Below are 6,556 nucleotides of genomic sequence, written 5' to 3'. Positions count from 1 at the left end.
AATCAAAGACCTTGAGAAAGAGGTCAATGAATTAAGACTTGTGCACATTAATCAAGATAAATTAAAAGAACAATTATCTTTTCTAGAGAATAGAGTTGACTGTTATAGACAACTTGAAACTATTCTCAAAGACAAGATCACCGGTCTTGAGGCTAAGGTTAAAGCTTACTTTAATTCTTGTTCGAAGTCCAAAGAGTTTTACAATAAGCAAGCTGTTAATCAGACATCTGGAATAGGTTATGATTACAATGCTGCTATTGGAAAATTAGGCATAAACTCTCCTCCTCATGTCTGTGCTAAAGGAAGGGAAGTACCACATGTGCTTAAGGGTGTTGATGAACCCCTTTATAAAGAATCAATTGCTGAACCATTTGATGAGACCTCATTTATTATTCAAGAAGAAATCCGTGCTTAAGATAATGCTAATGAGAAAGCTGTCTCCAAGTCAAGTGTGTCAAAAGTTCCAGTCAAGGTTGTGAAAGCAACTGAGACTAACTCAGACACACATGAGTTGGATAACACAAATGCCATGTCTACCATGCATAAGTTGCCTATTGTTAATCCCTCTCATAAAGCATGTGGTGTTCCTGATTGTATGTCTTGTGCTTTTAATCTGATGTATGCTTATTTTAATGGTAAGCATGTTTCTAATGATAAGACTACTCCTCGTCAGCATGTGAATAATAGAAAGCATGATAGGTCTAAGACTGCTAGTCCTCCTAAAGCTAGGAAGGAGACATTTGTGCCTCAGCCTAAACAGAAATCTGTCAAGGCTGTTCACAAGGTTAAATGTCTAGTCATTGAGAAAGTTAAGAATATTATAATTAAGAATGTTGTTTTGCCTGATAAAGGCCAATTTTACAAATATGCCGGACCCAGCCAAGCTTGGGTTCCGAAGAAGGTCTAATCCATTTGTATTGCAGGGCATTAAACAGGTACAACCGGTAGTGTGGATTCTTGACAACGGATCGTCAAGACATATGATCGGAGATAGAGCCCTGCTATCAAATGTGGTTGAGAAAGATGGCCCAGTGTTTACCTTTGGAGATAACAACAAAGGTTTAATGGAGGGATATGGCTGTTTGCTAGCTGGAAATGTTATCATTGAAAATGTGTATGTTGTGCAAAGACTTGAACACAATCTCCTTAGCATTAGTCAGTTCTGTGACAACGACTACAATGTTTTATTCGACAAGCTGAAGTGTCAGATTCTGCACAAGAAAAGTGAAAAACCCTCCTTAATGGGAATCCGGAAAGGAAATCTGTTCGTAGCTGACATGAACTCTGGAAGCAATCCTGAAGTCAATTGTTTCTATACAAAGGCATCATCAGATGAGAGTTGGCTATGGCACAAGAGACTTTCTCATCTCAATTTCAAAACAATGAATTCTCTTGTAAAAAGAGAATTGGTAAGAGGTCTGCCTCAGCTGGAATTCTCTCCAGAAGGACTATGTGAGGCTTGCCAGAAAGGAAAGTCAAAGAAAGCAAGTCACAGAGGCACTGACACATCTTCCATAACTGGTGTTCTGCAATTATTGCACATGAATTTATTTGGACCAGTTAATGTCCTTTCGATGTCAAAGAAGTGTTACTGTCTTGTGATAGTTGATGACTATTCCAAGTATACGTGGGTTTTATTTCTACACTCTAAGGATGAAACACCACAAGTTGTGATTGATCATATCAAGATGATTGAGTTAGATTCTAACATCCCTGTTAGAGCAATAAGGTCAGATAATGGAACAGAATTCAAGAATTCACTTCTCAATGGATTCTGTACAGACAAAGGGATTACCAGACAATTTTCAGCTCCTAGAACCCCTCAGCAAAATGGAGTGGTAGAAAGGAAGAATCGTACATTGATTGAAGCTGCAAGAACGATGTTAAGTGAATCAGGTCTTCCAATGTACTTTTGGGCTGAAGCTGTCAATATTGCATGTTATACTCAGAATCGAACTCTAATCAACAAAGACTTCATGAAAACTCCTTATGAGATTTTGAATGAACAGAAACCTTCTATCAAATACTTTCATGTATTTGGTGCCAGATGCTTCGTGCTCAAGGATGGAGATGATCGTCGTGGTAAGTTCGAGGCAAAGGCATATGAGGGTATTTTTGTTGGATATGGAAGAAGATCATACAGAGTGTATATCATTGATCAACACAAAGTAACTGAAAGTGTCAATGTTACATTTGATGACACTAAACTCCCTAGTATCCAAACTGAAGATCCTTCTGAGAAACTGAAGTTTGATGATATGTCAGATTCAGAATCAGAACATGGTCAAGAACCTGAGGTTGTTGCTGGTGAAGAACCTGTTAATCATGATGATACTCAAGGTAATAGTGATGGAAACTTTGGCAACAATGGAGATACCACTGCTACTGACGGAGAATCTTCAAGTCAACATGGCAACAACTCAGGGGGAGATGCTGAAGGATCATCTAGTAGGACACAACATCCCAATGAATTTTAGGGCGAATCATCAAGATCAAATCTTCCAAGACAGACTGTCTGGAATAAAGCTCATCCTTTTGAGTTGATTATTGGTGATCCAGATGTTGGAGTCAAAACTAGACGTGCTACTCAAAATGAGTGTCTGTTCTCAGGTTTTCTTTCTAAGATGGAACCTAAGAAGATTGAAGAAGCATTAACTGATCCAGATTGGGTGATTGTTATACAAGATGAGCTCAATCAGTTTGAAAGTCAACAAGTCTGGAAACTGGTACCTAGACCTACACACAAGAAAGCTGTTGGTACTAGGTGGGTATTCAGGAATAAACTAGATAAAGATGGTGTGGTTACAAGAAACAAGGCAAGACTGGTAGCAAAAGGGTATTCTCAAGCTGAAGGCATTGATTATGATGAAACCTATGCTCCAGTGGCTAGACTTGAGGCCATCAGGATATTTCTGGCATTCGCAGCATTCTCAAACTTTAAAGTTTATCAAATGGATGTCAAGAGCGCCTTTCTGAATGGAAAGCTGGATGAAGAGGTATATGTAGAGCAACCTCCTGGTTTTGAAGATCCAGATCATTTGGATTTTGTCTTCTTTCTTTTCAAGGCTATCTATGGGCTCAAACAGTCTCCAAGAAAATGGTATGACGCTCTCTCTGAATTTCTTATTGAAAATAGCTTTATTAGAGGTGTCATAGATAAAACTCTCTTTTCTAAAAAACATAAGAATGATACTATATTAGTCCAAGTCTATGTGGATGATATAATATTTGGGTCTACTAATGATAATCTCTGTAAGAGATTTGCTAAGTTAATGCACAGCAAGTTTGAAATGAGCATGATGGGAGAGCTGAAGTTCTTTCTTGGATTACAAGTAAATCAAAGGTTAGATGGAACATTTATTTGTCAATCCAAGTATCTCAAGGAACTCCTCAAAAAGTACAATCTAGAGGATTCTGCATCAGCAAGGACTCCATCAACTACAGCTGTCAAGCTTGGACCATGTGAAAACTCCATTAAGGTAGATGTCATAAGCTACAGAGGTATGATTGGCTCGTTACTCTATCTTACTGCAAGTAGACCAGATATTATGTATGCTACATGCTTATGTGCAAGGTTCCAAGCGGATCCTAGAGATATTCATCTCGTTGTTGTTAAACGAATCTTAAGATATCTTAAGGGAACACCAAATCTAGGTATTTGGTACCCTAAAGAATCTGGTTTTAACCTTGTTGGATATACAGATTCAGATTACGCAGGAAGTGTTGTTAATAGGAAAAGCACCTCAGGGAGTTGTCAATTCCTAGGAAGCAGGCTAGTCTCATGGTACAGCAAGAAACAGCAAACAGTTTCCAACTCAACGACCGAGGCTGAATATATTGCTGCTGGAAGCTGCTGTGCTCAGATCTTGTGGATTAGGAACCAGCTACGAGACTATGGCTCTGTATTGAACAAAATTCCTATTTTATGTGACAATACGAGTGCAATAGCCATCACCAACAACCCTGTGCAGCACTCGAGGACAAAGCACATTGACATCAGGTATCATTTTATTAGGGAGCACGTCATGAATGGTACTGTTGAACTATTTTTTGTTCCAACAGAAGAACAAATAGCAGATATTTTCACTAAACCACTTGATGAATCCACATTTACCAGATTAGTTGGTAAATTGGGCATGTTGAATAGTTTTAGTGATTAATTTAGTTAATATCTGAGATCTGTTCTTGAATGAATTTACAAATGAATTTTTCATAAATGAAAAATTCATTTGCAAATTTATTTTATCATTTTATCATATTTCTTGCTTATTTCTATGTAATTTTTATTATCTTATCTTATTTATTTACTCAACTTGTTAATTTTAATGTCTTAGAATATCTTATTTTCTCTAAAAATATTTCTCTATGAATTTAATTTGTTAAAATTCAAAAGAAATCTATTTTTGGACTGAAAATATCATTATCTCTGAAATATTTTAATTATTTTACTTTTGTAAATATTTTCTGAATTTTTACTATTAATATAAGTCTTTATTTCAGTTTTCTATAATTGTTAATATTTTATGTAAATATTTTCTGCAATATTCATTTCAGTTTTCTGAAATTGAAATATTTTATATATTCTGTTTTTATGTTAATTATTCAGTATATGTAAATACTTATTTTTCTTATACTAGAATGACAATCGGCAAGACAATTGAAATTGTCTTGCTGAAAGTCATTTTAGTAATAATGATTGGTTATTTTAAAATCAGATTAATTTTATAACTGGCAAGACAATCAGTATGACTATTGATTGTCATGCCAATAATAAAATTAATATCAGACTTATTATGTTTTATTTTGTACTGGTATGAAAATCGGTATGACTATCAGATTGTCATACCAGTTATTTATTTTTATTTGTTTTATTTTGTTTGTTTTTTTCTGTCTTTAAGCTGGTGTGACAATCGGTATGACAATCCGCTTGTCATACCAGTTATACTACTTAACCTGTTTTTGTGTGTGTTTTAAGTTTCATCAGTTCATTTTCTTTGTTTTTCAAAAAAAAAAAATTCCAACAGTTTTTTTTTCTCTCTTCTCTCTCTTCGACCAAAAATAAATTCAACTGCCATTGATCTCCTTTGCTCGAGTTTTTACTCAGCAATCTAAATCATCACTCCTGTGATATATACTTACATATATATACATACAGGAGTGCTGCCAAAAGTTTTTCAAATTTTTTTTTCGAATCATTGTGTTTGTTGATTTTGGGTATTTTTAATTTTAATTTCAATTTCTGTTTTGTGTCTTTTGGCTTTTCAAATATGTGTTTGTGAGTTAGGAATTTTAACGAGATACATTCCTGTCTAAATTTTTCGATTATAATTAATTTAATTCGAATTATTAAATTAATTTAATTAATTCGAATTTTCTTAATATTATTCTTAAAATTATGAAAGTGTGTGTCTTATTATTATTTTAAATGGCTCTCAATTTCCAAATTGTCGCGCATAATCAGGTTGGTTATTTTAATCCAGAAAAATGTGATGTGGAAAAATTTAAGCCTTGGATTAGATTTTTAAATGACCATTCGATTGTTAGCTCTGCTATTAAATTAAATGTGATTTTAAATGTCGATCTGCTTAGACTGATATGCACAACCTCTACTGTGGCCGATGATTCAAAATCTTTTTCATTCACCGTGGCAAACACACAGTATGTGGTTGATGAAACAGTAGTCAATCAAGCCTTAAATTTTCCATTGGACAATTTCTGTAATTTACCCTCTGAAAATGATATCACAAACTTTTTCCATGCTATTCACTATCAGGGGGTGATCAATTTAACCAAACTTTCAAAATCCAATTTGGTGTCTGAATGGGATATTTTCTTCGATACACTTTCTAAAGTGTTTGCCAACTGCACTAAATCCAACTTTCACAACATCACTTCCACTCTGCAGTATATTGGTCTTGCGGTTGTTTTCAATCAAAGGATCAATTTTGGCAAACTACTTTTTTCCATTCTCTTGAGACGTCTCACTACTGCTTTACGTGATCATTCTACAAATCGTAGGGTATCATGTTACTATGCTCGTTTTCTCATGCTTATAGCAGATCATCTTCTCACACCTGAGCACAAAACCCTTTTTGCTAACTCCGCAGTAACCGAACCCCCTCCCGTAAGCAAAAAGATTTACACCCGCCAAGACACAACCTTCAAATTCATGCAAGTTCCAGTACTTGTATCTGCTTTCATGACCACTTATATTCCCTTACCTATTTTCAATCTTCCCGGTCATGAACAGCTACCTCAACCTCCAGTGGTTCAAGCCACCCAGGCTCCTCCAACATCAGATGCTCTTCCTTTACAGGTAGTAATTCCTCACTCTCACTCCATTCCTACTTCTGTTGAAAGACCCTTAGTGGTCGACTGACCATGAAGTTGTAGAACCACAGCTTCAATCCCAGGTCATAGAGCCAAACACAGAGTCTCAACCTATCTCAACCTCTCCCCCACTGTCTAAAATGTTACCCAGAAGGTTAATAGGAAGTAGTGCATTATTAAATGTGAGTGAACCCTCAGCTCTGCCTCCTCCAAAGAAAAGAAGAAC

This window comes from Apium graveolens, chromosome 8, assembly GCF_009905375.1.
Source record: "Apium graveolens cultivar Ventura chromosome 8, ASM990537v1, whole genome shotgun sequence".
In the NCBI taxonomy this organism is placed as follows: Eukaryota; Viridiplantae; Streptophyta; class Magnoliopsida; order Apiales; family Apiaceae; genus Apium; species Apium graveolens.
The sequence above is the reverse complement of the archived record's forward strand: the minus strand, read 5'-3'. Positions refer to the sequence as shown.